This window comes from Pseudophryne corroboree, chromosome 3, assembly GCF_028390025.1.
Source record: "Pseudophryne corroboree isolate aPseCor3 chromosome 3, aPseCor3.hap2, whole genome shotgun sequence".
In the NCBI taxonomy this organism is placed as follows: Eukaryota; Metazoa; Chordata; class Amphibia; order Anura; family Myobatrachidae; genus Pseudophryne; species Pseudophryne corroboree.
Window position 1 is genome coordinate 454,107,629 of NC_086446.1, and position 17,858 is coordinate 454,125,486.

A 17,858-nucleotide genomic window follows, 5' to 3' on the forward strand; every position below is an offset into this window, starting at 1 on the left:
TCATTCATTACTGCTGATAACTTTGCTAAATATAGGTAAACCCTATAGAAAAATTACTGTACATCTGCAGTTATTTAACTATTAAGATTGATACTGTACCCTGGGCCCGCCTCTGTAAGGGGGCCCCTCTACCGGAGAACATGGACATCACTAGTTTCTCTGACGTCCTAGTGGATGCTGGGAACTCCGTAAGGACCATGGGGAATAGCGGCTCCGCAGGAGACTGGGCACAAAAGTAAAAGCTTTATGACTAGCTGGTGTGCACTGGCTCCTCCCCCTATGACCCTCCTCCAAGCCTCAGTTAGATTTTTGTGCCCGGCCGAGAAGGGTGCATGCTAGGTAGCTCTCCTGAGCTGCTTAGAGTAAAAGTTTAAATAGGTTTTTTATTTTCAGTGAGACCTGCTGGCAACAGGCTCACTGCATCGTGGGACTAAGGGGAGAAGAAGCGAACTCACCTGCATGCAGAGTGGATTGGGCTTCTTGGCTACTGGACATTAGCTCCAGAGGGACGATCACAGGCTCAGCTTGGATGGGTCCCGGAGCCGCACCGCCGGCCCCCTTACAGAGCCAGAAGAGCGAAGAGGTCCGGGAAAAATCGGCGGCAGAAGACGTTCCTGTCTTCAATAAGGTAGCGCACAGCACTGCAGCTGTGCGCCATTGCTCTCAGCACACTTCACACTCCGGTCACTGAGAGTGCAGGGCGCTGGGGGGGAGCGCCCTGAGACGCAATAAAACACGTTTTAAACCTTATATGGCTAAAGAAATGCATCACATATAGCTCCTGGGCTATATGGATGCATTTAACCCCTGCCAGTTTTCCTAAAAAAAGCGGGAGAAAAGGCCGCCGAAAAGGGTGCGAAGCCTATCTCCTCAGCACACAAGCGCCATTTTCCCTCACAGCTCCGCTGGAAGGACGGCTCCCTGACTCTCCCCTGCAGTCCTGCTACAGAATCAGGGTAAAACAAGAGAGGGGGGGCACTAATTGGCAGATAATACAAATACAGCAGCTATAGAAGGGAGAAACACTTATATAAGGTTATCCCTGTATATATATATATATAGCGCTCTGGTGTGTGCTGGCAAACTCTCCCTCTGTCTCCCCAAAGGGCTCGTGGGGTCCTGTCCTCTATCAGAGCATTCCCTGTGTGTGTGCTGTGTGTCGGTACGATTGTGTCGACATGTATGAGGAGGAAAATGATGTGGAGGCGGAGCAATTGCCTGTAATAGTGATGTCACCCCCTAGGGAGTCGACACCTGACTGGATGGTCGTATGGAAGGAATTACGTGACAGTGTCAGCACTTTGCAAAAAACTGTTGACGACATGAGACAGCCGGCAAATCAGTTAGTGCCTGTCCAGGCGTCTCAAACACCGTCAGGGGCTCTAAAGCACCCGTTACCTCAGATGGTCGACACAGACCCAGACACGGATACTGACTCCAGTGTGGACGGTGACGAGACAAACGTAATGTCCAGCAGGGCCACACGTTACATGATCACGGCAATGAAGGAGGCTTTGAACATTTCTGATACTACAAGTACCACAAAAAGGGGTATTATGTGGGGTGTGAAAAAACTACCCATAGTTTTTCCTGAATCAGATGAATTAAATGAGGTGTGTGACAAAGCGTGGGTTTCCCCCGATAAAAAACTGCTGATTTCTAATAAATTATTGGCATTATACCCTTTCCCGCCAGAGATTAGGGCGCGTTGGGAAACACCCCCTAGGGTAGATAAGGCGCTCACACGCTTATCAAAACAAGTGGCGTTGCCGTCTCCTGATACGGCCGCCCTCAAGGAACCAGCTGATAGAAAGCTGGAAAATATCCTAAAGGGTATATACACACATACTGGTGTTATACTACGACCAGCAATCGCCTCAGCCTGGATGTGCAGCGCTGGAGTGGCTTGGTCGGATTCCCTGACTGAAAATATTGATACCCTGGATAGGGACAGTATATTATTGACTATAGAGCATTTAAAGGATGCATTACTATATATGCGAGATGCACAGAGGGATATTTGCACCCTGGCATCAAGAGTAAGTGCGCTGTCCATTTCTGCCAGAAGAAGTTTATGGACACGACAGTGGTCAGGTGATGCGGATTCCAAACGGCATATGGAAGTTTTGCCGTATAAAGGGGAGGAGTTATTTGGGGTCGGTCTATCGGACCTGGTGGCCACGGCGACGGCTGGGAAATCCACCTTTTTACCCCAGGTCACCTCTCAGCAGAAAAAGACACCGTCTTTTCAAACTCAGTCCTTTCGTCCCCATAAGGGCAAGCGGGCAAAAGGCCACTCATTTCTGCCCCGGGGCAGAGGAAGGGGAAAAAGACTGCAGCAGGCAGCCTCTTCCCAGGATCAGAAGCCCTCCCCCGCTTCTGCCAAGTCTTCAGCATGACGCTGGGGCTTTACAAGCGGACTCAGGCACGGTGGGGGCCCGTCTCAAAAATTTCAACGCGCAGTGGGCTCACTCGCAAGTGGACCCCTGGATCCTGCAGGTAGTATCACAGGGGTACAAATTGGAATTCGAGACGTCTCCCCCTCGCCGGTTCCTGAAGTCTGCTGTACCAACGTCTCCCTCCGACAGGGAGGCAGTATTGGAAGCTATTCACAAGCTGTATTCCCAGCAGGTGATAATCAAGGTACCCCTCCTACAACAGGGAAAGGGGTATTATTCCACGCTGTTTGTGGTACCGAAGCCGGACGGCTCGGTGAGACCGATTTTAAATCTGAAATCATTGAACACTTAGATAAAAAGGTTCAAATTCAAGATGGAGTCACTCAGAGCAGTGATAGCGAACCTGGAAGAAGGGGACTATATGGTGTCTCTGGACATCAAAGATGCTTATCTCCATGTCCCAATCTACCCTTCTCACCAAGGGTACCTCAGGTTTGTGGTACAAAACTGTCATTTTCAGTTTCAGACGCTGCCGTTTGGATTGTCCACGGCACCACGGGTCTTTACCAAGGTAATGGCCGAAATGATGATTCTTCTTCGAAGAAAAGGCGTCTTAATTATCCCTTACTTGGACGATCTCCTGATAAGGGCAAGGTCCAGGGAACAGTTAGAGGTCGGAGTAGCACTATCTCAGGTAGTGCTACGTCAGCACGGGTGGATTCTAAATATTCCAAAATCGCAGCTGATTCCAACAACACGTCTACTGTTCCTAGGGATGATTCTGGACACAGTCCAGAAAAAGGTGTTTCTCCCGGAGGAGAAGGCCAGGGAGTTATCCGAGCTAGTCAGGAACCTCCTGAAACCAGGACAAGTGTCAGTGCATCAATGCACAAGGGTCCTGGGAAAGATGGTGGCTTCTTACGAAGCGATTCCATTCGGAAGATTCCATGCAAGAACTTTTCAGTGGGATCTGCTGGAAAAATGGTCCAGATCGCATCTTCAGATGCATCAGCGGATAACCCTATCTCCAAGGACAAGGGTGTCTCTCCTGTGGTGGTTGCAGAGTGCTCATCTTCTAGAGGGCCGCAGATTCGGCATTCAGGACTGGATTCTGGTGACCACGGATGCCAGCCTGAGAGGCTGGGGAGCAGTCACACAGGGAAGAAATTTCCAGGGCTTGTGGTCAAGCATGGAAACGTCTCTTCACATAAATATCCTGGAACTAAGGGCAATTTACAATGCCCTAAGTCAAGCAAGGCCTCTGCTTCAGGGTCAGTCGGTATTGATCCAATCGGACAACATCACGGCAGTCGGCCACGTAAACAGACAGGGCGGCACAAGAAGCAGGAGGGCAATGGCAGAAGCTGCAAGAATTCTTCGCTGGGCGGAAAATTATGTGACAGCACTGTCAGCGGTGTTCATTCCGGGAGTGGACAACTGGGAAGCAGACTTCCTCAGCAGACACGATCTCCACCCGGGGGAGTGGGGACTTCACCCAGAAGTCTTCCACGTGATTGTAAACCGTTGGGAAAAACCAAAGGTGGACATGATGGCGTCTCGTCTCAACAAGAAACTAGACAGATATTGCGCCAGGTCAAGGGACCCTCAGGCGATAGCGGTGGACGCTCTGGTAACACCGTGGGTGTACCAGTCAGTGTATGTGTTCCCTCCTCTGCCGCTCATACCCAAAGTACTGAGAATCATAAGAAGGAGAGGAGTAAGAACTATACTCGTGGCTCCGGATTGGCCAAGGAGGACTTGGTACCCGGAACTTCAAGAGATGCTCACGGAGGACCCGTGGCCTCTACCTCTAAGAAAGGACCTGCTCCAGCAGGGACCTTGTCTGTTCCAAGACTTACCGCGGCTGCGTTTGACGGCATGGAGGTTGAACGCCGGATCCTGAAGGAAAAAGGCATTCCAGATGAAGTCATCCCTACCCTGATCAAGGCCAGGAAGGATGTAACCGCGAAACATTATCACCGCATTTGGCGAAAATATGTTGCGTGGTGTGAGGCCAAGAAGGCCCCTACAGAGGAATTTCAACTGGGTCGTTTCCTGCATTTCCTGCAAACAGGACTATCTATGGGCCTAAAATTAGGGTCCATTAAGGTTCAAATTTCGGCCCTGTCAATATTCTTCCAAAAAGAACTGGCTTCAGTGCCTGAAGTTCAGACGTTTGTCAAAGGGGTACTGCATATACAGCCTCCTTTTGTGCCTCCAGTGGCACCTTGGGATCTCAATGTAGTGTTGAGTCTCCTAAAGTCACATTGGTTTGAACCACTCACCACTGTGGAATTAAAATATCTCACATGGAAAGTGGTCATGCTGTTAGCCCTGGCTTCAGCCAGGCGTGTCTCAGAATTGGCGGCTTTATCATATAAAAGCCCTTACCTAATTTTTCATTCAGACAGGGCAGAACTGAGGACTCGCCCTCAATTTCTCCCTAAGGTGGTTTCAGCGTTTCACATGAACCAGCCTATTGTGGTGCCTGCGGCTACTAGGGACTTGGAGGACTCCAAGTTGCTGGACGTAGTCAGGGCCCTGAAAATATATGTTTCCAGGACGGCTGGAGTCAGAAAATCTGACTCGCTGTTTATCCTGTATGCACCCAACAAGCTGGGTGCTCCTGCTTCTAAGCAGACGATTGCTCGTTGGATTTGTAGTACGATTCAGCTTGCACATTCTGTGGCAGGCCTGCCACAGCCAAAATCTGTAAAAGCCCATTCCACAAGGAAGGTGGGCTCATCTTGGGCGGCTGCCCGAGGGGTCTCGGCTTTACAACTTTGCCGAGCAGCTACTTGGTCAGGGGCAAACACGTTTGCTAAATTTTACAAATTCGATACCCTGGCTGAGGAGGACCTGGAGTTCTCTCATTCGGTGCTGCAGAGTCATCCGCACTCTCCCGCCCGTTTGGGAGCTTTGGTATAATCCCCATGGTCCTTACGGAGTTCCCAGCATCCACTAGGACGTCAGAGAAAATAAGAATTTACTTACCGATAATTCTATTTCTCATAGTCCGTAGTGGATACTGGGCGCCCATCCCAAGTGCGGATTGTCTGCAATACTTGTATATAGTTATTGTTACAAAAATCGGGTTGTTTATTGTTGTGAGCCATCTTTTCAGAGGCTCCTACGTTTATCATACTGTTAACTGGGTTCAGATCACAAGTTGTACGGTGTGATTGGTGTGGCTGGTATGAGTCTTACCCGGGATTCAAGATCCTTCCTTATTATGTACGCTCGTCCGGGCACAGTATCCTAACTGAGGCTTGGAGGAGGGTCATAGGGGGAGGAGCCAGTGCACACCAGCTAGTCATAAAGCTTTTACTTTTGTGCCCAGTCTCCTGCGGAGCCGCTATTCCCCATGGTCCTTACGGAGTTCCCAGCATCCATCTACGGACTATGAGAAATAGAATTATCGGTAAGTAAATTCTTATTTTTATGCAGCAGCAGAATCAGGCAGCCAGTATGCCGTACAGGCAGACACAGGAGTATCAGGTTTCATCAGTTACCGATGGAGCTTCCATCCAGAGGAGAGATCGGAGGGAGGAGAGAGCTGTAAATGACAGAGGGAACCCAGCTTCTCATCCTCACCTGGGTGTCTAGGTCCTGTGCAACCAGGGCCGGACTGGGACTAAAAATAGGCCCTGGCATTTTTTAAGCAGACAGGCCCACCTTGGTGTCAGCATCTGACACCTCCCCTTACTATTCCTGACTCCTACTTAGTCTATGCTCTTATCATTAATATTATAACAACATACAAGCGTACATCGTTCTCTATTAAAATACACACAAGGCTCATCTTGCAGGGGATTCCAACATGTGCCAAAGTCAGACATTTGGTTGGTTCTGTTAGGTAAAGCGGTGACTTCATTGGTGTAGATCACACAAAAAGAAAAGGGAATGCATTTCCCCAATTGACCAAGGCCTGCCTTAGCAGATGTAGAGGATTAGATAGTCCTCACTGCAGGAATCATTTAGGGCAGGGGGTTGACCAGTGGCGTAACTAGAAATTTTTCTCCCCCAAGCCAAAACATTCTCTGGTGGGGGATGGAGACTAATAAACAGTCGCTGACGCGGTTGCCACCTCGAGTGCACCAGCGCTAGGCATCAGGAATTATAGGCTCCGGGGTAGTATTGAGGCCGTGATCCCTGGGGTTGATGTCAGCAGAGGGGAGTAAGACGCTCCCCTGGTCACCCCTCCCCCCAGTTCATGACCAGTTTCCTCTGAGTTTCCCGCCATGAACTGATTTCCCGCTTCCATCTAAGACGCTGTGTATCTAAAAGGACCCAGTCGCAGCATAGGTGGCTGTATGACTGGTGCGTCTGTGTTTACGTGGGCGTCTGTGTTCACTGTAGGTTCACGGGGCGGTTGTGTACACTAATAGCGTCTAGATCCACTCAGCGTTCACTAACGTTTTGATGGATCCTGGAAGCGGGGTTAAGTCTCCCTGTATCCCACTCTCCTGAGCTGGGTGATACAGCACTAAGTCTCTATCTACTATTGAGTACGAATAGTTAGATAAGTGCCTGATGCATATGAGTCTGTAAACTATTGCTGCTGTTTCTTTCGCTGTGTGACTGAATACGTTTTAAAGTCCTATATAAGGTAATGCAGTACAGGTTGAGTATCCCATATCCAAATATTCCGAAATACGGAATATTCCGAAATACAGACTTTTTTTGAGTGAGATAGTGAAACCTTTGGTTTGTTTTTTTTTGCAATATATATTTTATTGAGGTTCTGAAAATACAACATTGAATGTCAGAAGTAAACATGTCATCCAGCCTAATACAAAAATAAACAATACAACAAACATCTTCTAAGTATATGGCATCGGGGACTAGGGTTAAACCTCACATTTTCCATTTTCTTGTATATAAGAATAAAACTGTAGACGACACAGTTACCAGGATTGTGAAAAAGTCATTCTACAAAAATACTGTTCGTCAATCACATGCAAAAGCTGAAATATAAACAGTAGAAACAATACAACATACTAATACGTTCTCCCCTGTGGAGAACGAAAAAACTAAGACCTACTAAACCCCCCAAAAAAAAAAACCGTAGAAAAAACATAAAAATAATCGTACCTGCTGGGGCATAGGGACCGCCGACCCATCCATGGACCATGGAGACATCATCAGAGCGAGAAGAGGCTTGTAGACAGCGGAAATGTGAAGAGGAAATATGGAAGGAGAGAGGCGAAGGAGAGAAGGGGGAGCTGCAGCCAGTGATGTAACAGTCAGGGAGGGGAAATAGATGAGGGAGAGAGAGGGGGAGGATCGTGTAGTCACGGGAGAGAGATGGGAGGGTCATCAGCCAGGAGTTGACGGCCGTACCACGTGGTATGTTGAAAGCTATGCTTAATAGCCAATTTCATCAGAGTGGGCAGTTGGTCGATAAAACGACCCCAACATCGAAATAAGGTAGGGGTCAAAGTCTCCTTATTTAGGGTCGTTTCCAGCCAATCCATCGTGAACAGGAAGAGTAATCTAGAGGTAGCTAGTGACAGCGTAGGAGGGGTGTCAGAAATCCACTGTTGAAGTATGGCCTTCCTGCCTACGGCTGAAAGAATCGCTATCAATTTCGCATCTTGAGAGGGGAGGTCCTGGCTGGGATGAGTTTAAGGGAAGTTGTAAACCAGTCCATCACGGTGTCTGGGGACATAGAGGGAATTTGAGAGGACCATGTCAGCACTTGGGTTAGGTCCGTAGCGGGAATGTGTTCTGTGCGAATGCGGGCATAGAGAGATGAGATGGAGCATATCCCAGAGCGCAGGAGCGTATCAAGGCTATTAACAAAGTCGGATACATGGAGATGAGAAAGGACTGTGTTTATATAATGAGAAGCTTGAAAAAAATAGAATCCATGGTTCGGATCTATGTCATATTTAATCAGTGCTTCCGCGAAAGTGAGTGGCTTTTTGCTAGAGTTAAGAAGGTCACCGACTCGTGTAATTCCTGCAGCGTGCCATGCAGCAAAGGGATAGGAGGCCTGACCCTGCTGAAAACGCGGGTTCCCAACTAGGGGAAGAAATATGGAGTGGGTGTACTGTAACTTCATGGATTTCCTAGATAGTCTCCATGCCAGCGCAGTGGAGGTAAGGAGTACATTGTCCAGAGAGAGAGATGACAAATCAGATTTGGACGTGTGTAGAACAGAACTGAGAGAGAGGGGGGTACAGAGTTGGGAGTCAATCAGTGAGTCAGTGAAAATCGAAGTATCATTGAGCCAGTCCATGGCGAAGCGCAGGAGGCAGGCCATATTATATTGCTCTATGTCCGGCAGATTCAGCCCTCCATTCTGTACCGTCTGAGACAGTTTAAAAAAACCTAATTCTGGGTCTCTTATTGGACCAAATAAACTTAGATATAGATGAGTTAAGGAGGGCGAGGTCAGATTTAGATAGCATGATAGGCACCATTTGAAGGACATAGAGCAATTTGGGGAAGCTAGCCATCTTTACGAGATTACAGCGACCCATAAGATTGAGAGGTAGATTCTGCTATAGTGCTAATTCTGTCTGGATTTTAGTTAGAATAGGGTGAACGTTATCAGGGTATAAACGAGCGGGGTCAGAGGGAAGGAGGACCCCAAGATACGTGATATGGGTACTAGGGTAGTGGCCCATCGAAACGGGAAGGAGGTATCCCACCCTGTAGTAATATGGGGAAAGATGGCCAGAGCCTCCGATTTGTCGAAGTTGATCGAGAATCCCGCAAAAGAGGAAAAGCGAGAAATAGCGTGCTGCAGTGCTGTAATGGACTGTTTCGGATTGGAGGTAAAAAGAAGAATGTCATCCGCAAACGCTATTAATTTAATCTCTCTATTGCCAATCCTAACGCCGCTAAAATCAGAGAGGTTGAGGATGTAACGCATGAAGGGTTCTAAGGCCAGGTTAAAAAGGAGGGGGGAGAGGGGACAAACTTGTCTGGTCCTTCTTTCAAGGATAAAGGAAGATGAGGAGGTGTTGTTGACTATAACCTGCGCAGTGGGGTCAGCATAAATGGATTCGACCAGGCCACAAAATTTATCTCCGAACTGTTGATAAGACAAAACCCTAGCAAGATGGGGCCAGGCAATCTTATCAAAGGCTTTTTCCGCATCAAGGTTAATGAGGATATTATTGGTGAGATTATGGGTATGCGAGTAGGTGATAGCCGCTAGGGCGATCCTGATACCCTGCACAGATTGTCTATGTTTGATGAATCCCAGCTGCGCAGGCGATATAAGGCGAGAGAGACAAAGCTGCAATCTATTGGCCATTCATTTCGTAAGAATTTTAAAATCTTGATTGAGGAGAGAGATCGGCCTGTAAGAGCCGGGTAGGGAGGGATCCTTTCCAGGCTTTGCAATGACTATAAACGTGGGTTTCAAACAGAGAGATATATCAACTGCGCTGAAATGCAAGGGGTGCAGCTACTCAACAGGTTACCACAAACCAGAATACATATGTGAAACAAAAAAATATATATGAATAGCGCTCCCCAATTGGGATATATATCACCAAAGCGTAATGTCCATCAGATTCTTGCAAGGAATAATGATGACAGTATTTCACGTTCTGATATCTTCTTACATAGACGTCCAAGATACCTCAAATGAGATCAGAAAAGACGCCTCTCATAGCGTAAAACAATTTTTTCCATTTATTCTAAAACTTTTTTTAAAAATTCATACGATAACAATGAACAAGTTATCCACCACCATACAGAGTAACTGCGTACCAGAGTGGGCCTATACAAGGCATGTGTTGCACATGGAAGGGTTAATCCCGGGCGTAACTCCTCCACGGTCCAGCTGTTCCGCCTTTCAAGGTTCCACGCCGTATCAGTCTCTGCCTTGATCCACCAACGCGTTTCAACATAGAGTCTTTTTCAACACCTTGTATAGGCCCACTCTGGTACGCAGTTACTCTGTATGGTGGTGGATAACTTGTTCATTGTTATCGTATGAATTTTTAAAAAAAGTTTTAGAATAAATGGAAAAAATTGTTTTACGCTATGAGAGGCGTCTTTTCTGATCTCATTTGAGGTATCTTGGACGTCTATGTAAGAAGATATCAGAACGTGAAATACTGTCATCATTATTCCTTGCAAGAATCTGATGGACATTACGCTTTGGTGATATATATCCCAATTGGGGAGCGCTATTCATATATATTTTTTTGTTTCACTATAAACGTGGCCTCATTGAATCTAATCGGTGTTTGTTTGGAAGTAAGAATGTGATTATAGAGAGACGTAAGGGTGGGCGCCAGTTCATCTCTGAGCATTTTATAGAACTCTGCGCCAAAGCCATCAGGACTGGGGCTTTTGTTATTTGGTAAGGTCTTAATGACCTCAACAACCTCCTCAGCCGTAATCGGGCTTTCCAGAGAGTCTCTCTCATCCTGAGTCAAAACAGGGAGAGCAGCCTCCTCTAGAAAAGAGAGGTTAGCCGCAGGGTCATCAGGGCCCTTGGAGTACAGAGACCGATAAAAGTCTCTAAATTCATTTCAGATAACGGCAGGGTCTGTGCTCCGCGAGTCTGAGCTTTTAATTGCGTTTACCCATGTGCGGGAGTTAGAGCCTTTGATTAGGTTGGCCAATAACTTGCCCGATTTATTTCCCCATCTATGGAATTTGTTGCGTTGATAATCATAAGATAGTTGGGCTCTTTCCGTGAGAAATGTATCGTAAACGAGTTTGGCCGAAAGATAAGCCTCTTTGTGGGCGGGGGTATCGTGTTGAGTGTAAGTCCTGTATGCTGAGGTGAGGGTTGTGCTCAAGGACTGTAGTTGAGATGAAAACTTCTTCCGTTTAAAATTAGTATATGACATGATGTGACCTCGGAGAACGGCTTTAGCTGCACCCCAGAAAATCAGCGAGTCTGGACTCTGGTCATCGTTGTCCAAAATATAGTTGTGCCAAGACTGCTTCATATGGAGAAGGAAACAGCGGAGTGACGCAGGTAGGCTGGAAGACGCCATCGGGGTAGACTACGGGAGGGCACATTTAGTTGGATATGGAGGGAGATAGGGGCATGATCGTATATGATAATATTGTCGATAGAGGTGTGAGTGACTCTGGGGAGAAGGTGAGCGGCAGTAAAGATGTAGTCAATACGGGAGTGAGAAGAGTGGGGGTGAGAGTAAAAAGAATAGTCTTTTTGAGTGGGGTGAAAGATCCGCCAGGGGTCCAAGAGATCCAATTGGGAGCAGAAAGAAGATAAGAGTTGTGCAAGAATCGTAGTGGTTGGTAGTACTTACCCTGGATCTGTCCATGGATGGGTCGACTATTAAGTTGAAGTCCCAAAGAATTCTTCCTTTCAGGCCCCACGCGATGGGCTCTCTCAATGACTAGAGGGACTCCTTTTAGATCCATGGAAAGTTGCTCCGGGATATCAACCGAGAGGAGGGCCAGGAGTTCGCGACCCCTCACCGACTCTGGGATGCCTATGACCCGCAGATTGTTACGTCTGCCGCGATTTTCAAGGTCATCGAGCTTTTCAGAAAGGTCAGCGACCGCCAGCTGTTTGGCCTGCAGAGAACGTTGGGCTTCCTCCAAATTATCCTCTAGGGTCGATATCCTTTGTTTCGCCTCATCAAGGCGCGTAGAGTGTTGACTTAGCAGGGTCGAAGAAGACTCGATGGCCTCTTTAATGCCTGCCAATTTCTCATCTAGGAGTGGCCCTAGAACCGCCAGCAGGTCCTTATGTTTCATCTTCGGCTGCTTAAGAAGCGGTCGTGATTTACGGGAGCGCTGGGAGAGTGAGCGTGTGGTCGAGTGGTCAGAGTTGGAGGAGTCACTACATGGGGTGTCCTCTCGTGAATGCTGAGTAGTGCCTGCGGACATCACGGGCAGAGGAATCAGGAACTTTTCCATGCATAGAGGTTTAAGCAGAGATGAGGTAGCCAGGCACAGAGAGTCCAGATAGTAAAAGGTGTAACGGGTCTCGCATATTAAATAGTGACTTCAGTAGTAGCTCATCCTGAGCAAGACGCATGAGAGGTGAGGTAAGATGGGGGGGAAGGAGGGAGGGGCGTGCGGTGTCTGTGGTTGAGAAGACTTTCAGGAGCCGGCAAGAGTAAGTGATGAGAGGGGCCAGGCCCCCGTGGGTAAGCAGGGAGAGGGCGGCAACCAAGGAGGTGGAGTTCAGCACAGGACCCGTTGTCCAGGTGTCGGTGGACCTTTAGGTGCTCAGCAGCGATGAGGTCAGGGTCAGGGCGTCAGGGACATTTATGGATCCTCAGCCGCCACCATGTAACGGATATCCGCAGGGGTCTGCACGGAGGGAGGAGTGGTGATCCGGGCGGCGGAAGGCAGGGGAGAGTTCCTAAGCGCAGTGTGTAGCAGCTGTCCGGCCAGTGCAGCTCCCGTCTCCCTCTGTCTCGATCGTCAGGTCCCCGGTAGCTGGGGCAGTGCCAATATGGCCACCGGCCTTTGTATACTGTAGGGGGAGGTGCAGAGAAAGAAGCAGTCTCTTAAGTGCCAAGCAGCTGTGAGAAGGGTGGGTGGGCTGTGCCTCCTTATAAGTGACAGACACCTCCGTTATGTCGGTGTCGTCAGAGCAGCCGAATCCCAGCAGAGCCTACCAGCAACTAGTATTGTCTCCCCTCAGAGGGCCCCGACCGCGGCAGCGATCACCAGCAGATACGGATATGGCTCAAGCGGCAGCAGGGAGAGCCAGCCGAGGTGTGGGGTGCGTGGGGTAGCCGCAGGCATCCCTTTTCCGGGTCCACGGCAGTCTGTGTGCACGTGTGCTGCAGCAGGAGCAGGGAGGAAGATGGCCGCCGGGTTCCGGCGCAGGGAGTGAAAAGCTGGCCCCTTCACTGGAGCCCCCCGTGGGTACAGGCAGTCGCGGGACTCGCGGGGCTGGCCGGAGGTCACAGACAGGCTAGAGAGCCCCGGGGGAGGTGAGCAGGGTCCGGGCGCCGTCACCACCACGTTTCCGGAAGTCCGGTGGGTCGCCCGTGAAATCGAGGCCCCGGCGTGAGAATAAGCAGCGGGCCGCAATCCGTGGGAGCTTTTAATGCGCTCCCCGATTCCGCGGCCACTGGTGTTTAGCAGCAGGGGGATTGGGAGGGTGTAGGTAGTAGGGATTTGGAGCAGGAGAGCAAGTTTAGGCGGGCTAGGAGGGTAAAAGGATGTTATTAAAGCAGGAGCTATGCACAGCTGCGACTGCTCTCCAGCGTTAAGCCACGCCCCGAAACCTTTGTTTTTTGATGGCTCAATGTACACAAACTTTGTTTAATACACAGTTATTAAAAATATTGTATTAAATGACCTTTAGGCTGTGTGTATAAGGTGTATATGAAACATAAATGAATTGTGTGAATGTAGACGCACTTTGTTTAATGCACAAAGTTATGAAAAATATTGTCTAAAATTACCTTCAGGCTGTGTGTATAAGGTGTATATGTAACATAAATACATTCTGTGCTTAGATTTAGGTCCCATCACCATGATATCTCATTATGGTATGCAATTATTCCAAAATACGGAAAAATCTGATATCCAAAATACCTCTGGTCCCAAGCATTTTGGATAAGGTATACTCAACCTGTAATATGTTTCTGCTACATAGTTGAACTGTATCTGTAGTTAAATATGTGCTCATATTGCTTATTATACTAATGTATAACCTGTGACTGAGTGCTAGTGCAATTGCTGACTTTACTATTTTCAGTCAGTTTCTAGGTATTCCGATCCTCAATGCTGGTGCAAAGCAGGGAGGGGTCAGATTGTATGTCACTTTGACAAGTTTTAAAGTGATTTCAGTCACAAATTGTGTAGTTAACACTGTACAGGTGTGTAATTTCTTTATCATGTCTAAGAGAGGCAAGGGTGAGGAGGATACACTCTCCACAGCAGCACCAACACTCATTTCATGTTTGTCTTGCAAATCTAGGTTAACCTCTCAGGATCTGGTTCAAAGTGTATTATGTGCAAACTATTTTAGCTTTCACCAAAGCCTCCTAAATAATCCAAGGCAGGCATAGGTTCAAATGGAACCCCCATGGGCTATGTTTGCACAGACATTGGGGGTCATTCCGAGTTGTTCGCTCGTTATTTTTTTCTCGCAACGGAGCGATTAGTCGCTAATGCGCATGCGCAATGTCCGCAGTGTGACTGCGCCAAGTAAATTTGCTATGCAGTTAGGAATTTTACTCACGGCATTACAAGGTTTTTTCTTTGTTCTGGTGATCGTAATGTGATTGACAGGAAGTGGGTGTTTCTGGGCGGAAACTGGCCGTTTTATGGGTGTGTGCGAAAAAACGCTACCGTTTCTGGGAAAAACGCGGGAGTGGCTGGAGAAACGGAGGAGTGTCTGGGCGAACGCTGGGTGTGTTTGTGACGTCAAACCAGGAACGAAACTGACTGAACTGATCGCAGATGCCGAGTAAGTGTGGAGCTACTCAGAAACTGCTAAGAAGTGTCTATTCGCAATTTTGCTAATCTTTCGTTCGCAATTTTGATAAGCTAAGATTCACTCCCAGTAGGCGGCGGCTTAGCGTGTGCAAAGCTGCTAAAAGCAGCTTGCGAGCGAACAACTCGGAATGAGGGCCATTATCCAGTATAGCTGAGCGGATAATGCCAGCTCCTATACAAGGGATAGGTTACCCTATTAAACCTTACATGTAACATCCTACTTGGGGTTTATCACATCCATTACAGGAATCTGCAGCCTTTCAACAAAAACAGGCGGAAAGGCTGATGGAAAGTAAATCACATAGACGTGAAACAACATCTTCACAGTCTACATGTGTTTCAGATGGGGACTCATCGGAAGATGAGGCTTCATCGCACTCCGAGTTTGCATACAGAGATGAGGATGAAGGTTTTAGCTTTCTGGATATACCTAAGCTAATTGGTGCTATGAAAGCCATTCTATCCTTGGAGGAAGCAGCAGAGCCTTTTCTTAAAATCTAAGGCACCTGTGTTTAAACATCCCAAAACAGTTAGGACTGAATTTCCTGGGTCAGGACAGCTGATGGAAATTATGCAAGAGGCTTGGGTAACACCCAGTAAGAAGTTTAAGATTCCAAAGAAATGGAATTCCCATTATCCTCTTCCGGCTGGGGACTGTTTAAAAAGGGAGGTGGCTCCCAAAGTAGATACGCATGTCATTCTATTGGAGTGGAAATCTACATTACCTTTGCCTTCAACATCTTTAAATTATGTCACGGATACGAAAATAGATAGTTTTCTAAAAAACATTTTCTCAGTGTCTCGGGCAATCATAAGACCAGCCATGATTTCAGCCTGGATGGCAAAAGCAGTGGCAGCCTGGGCTGATGCATTGGAGGATGATCTTTCTTTGGCATCTAGAGAACAAAAATCCCATATTGCACATCAAACAGGCAGTTATTTTTATGGAAGAAGCAGCCTTGGATATGGGTAAAATTACCTCTCAGGCATCAGCCTCAGCAGTAACAGCTCGCAGAGCTGTTTGGCTATGTACCTTGAAATTTGATTCATAATCCAAGAAGGTTCTGGACTCATTGCCTTTTACTGGAGATATTCTTTTGGTAAAGAATTAAACAGTATTTTGGAGTCAGAACATCCTCCAAGAAAGTCAAGTTTCCTTCCACACACAAATCCAAGTGTAGATTTCAAGCTTTTCGGCCCTTTCGGATTCAAGGAAAAGCAAAAGGAAAGGGTTGTGGCAAACTGTCTCAATCTGACAAGTATGGTAAGACTAAAAAAGCTTTGGGCTACCAGAGGACTGGCTTCCAAGTCAGAAGATAATCCATCAGCCTGATAGTGCGGGCCTCCACCTGGGGACCCGAGGGTGGGAGGCCGACTTCTTCAGTTTGCACAGATCTGGCAGCAGTCTACTACATATGCCTGGGTGCAAGAAGCGATATCTCACAGTTATGCGTTTGCTTTCAAGAAACACCCTCCACAAAGATTTTTTTGTACCAGCCCGTCTTCAGTGGAAACGAAGGCCAGGGCTGTGCAAGAGGCAGTTCAGAAGTTGCTCAGTCAAGAGTGATAATTCCAGTTCCTCCTGCACAACGAGGACAAGGTTTTTATTCCAACCTGTTTCTAGTCCAGAAGCAAAATGGTTCGTTCCAGCCCATACTCAATCTCAAAGGACTGAACAAGTACATTTGGGTGTCTCTGTTTCATATGGAGACTTTACGTTCCATTATTTTGGCCATGGAACCAGAGGATTTTATGGTATCCCTGGATATCCAGGATGCTTACCTACATGTTCCTATAGCACTGTTACATCAGCACTATCTCAGGTTTGCTATCCTCCAGCAACATTTTCAGGCCCTACCATTTGGACTGGCCACAGCTCCCAGAGTATTCACCAAAATTATGGTGGTAATGGCAGCTTATCTCCGTCAGCAGGGGATAAGGATTTTTCCATACCTCGACAAATTATTAATCCTGGCACAATCTCAGGAATTGCTTCAGTGTAATCTGCAACGGGCAATAGCTTGTTTGCAGAGACACGGTTGGCTCATAAATTGGGCAAAGTCGTCCCTGGTTCTGTCACAGCGGATGACTCATTTGGGGGCTGTGTTGGTTTCAGGTCTTCAGAGAGTAATTTTACCTCTGAACAAAATATCCAAAATTCAGTCAAGGATTCAGTAGCTACTACACAGTCAAAGGGTATCCGTTCACGCAGCAATGCACGTGATGGGATTGATGGTGTCGCTATTCGACATGGTGGAGTATATTCGGTTCCACTCGAGGCCTCTGCAACGTCTGATCCTTGCCAAATGGATTGGGTTTCATCAGACAATAAAAATGCAGACTATGGTCCTTCCTCTGGAAGTAAGGAGGTCATTAGCTTGGTGGCTACAGACATCTCATCTGGACAAAAGGTGACCCTTTTGGATATCAGATTGGGAAATTCTGACAACAGATGCCAGTCTTCAGGGCTGGGCAGCAATGTCAGGAAGAGTTTGCTTCTAAGGACAGTGGACAAAGGAAGAAAGTCACCTGCCAATACATATATTGGAACTTTGGGTCATTTATATCAGGCAAAGGACATTCTTCAGGGGAAACCAGTTCAAATTCGCTCGGACAATGCTACAGCAGTAACGTACCTCAATCATCAAGGAGGACATGGTAGCCAAAAAGCAATGAAGGAGGTAAGACGCACGTTAAGGTGGGCAGAACTTGATCATCCAGCCTTGTCCGCAGTGTTTATTCTGAGAGTCCTAAACTGGGAAGCGGATTTTCTCAGTCGACACGCCATTCATGCAAACAAATGGGATTTACACCCCGAGGTCTTCCAGACTCTGGAAGACAAGTGGGGGTTACTGGAGATAAATCTCATGACTTCCCATCAGAATAACACAGTTCCCACATACAGGTCAAGAACAAAGGATCCCAGAGCATCCTTAGTGGATGCCCTGTCAGTGAGACTGGAATTTCGTCTGGCTTTCACTGATCGCCCTGTTGCCCAGGGTGATGAGAAAGGTAAAACAGGGAAAGGGTGCCGTGATACTA

General features: G+C 47.6%; 1 protein-coding gene across 8 annotated transcripts in view; it reads left to right on the forward strand.

Annotated features, from left to right (window-relative positions):
- The window catches only part of RECQL5 (RecQ like helicase 5), a 304,462-nt gene that overhangs the window by 81,861 nt on the left and 204,743 nt on the right, over positions 1–17,858 (forward strand). The gene's annotated exons all lie outside the window — the stretch shown is intronic.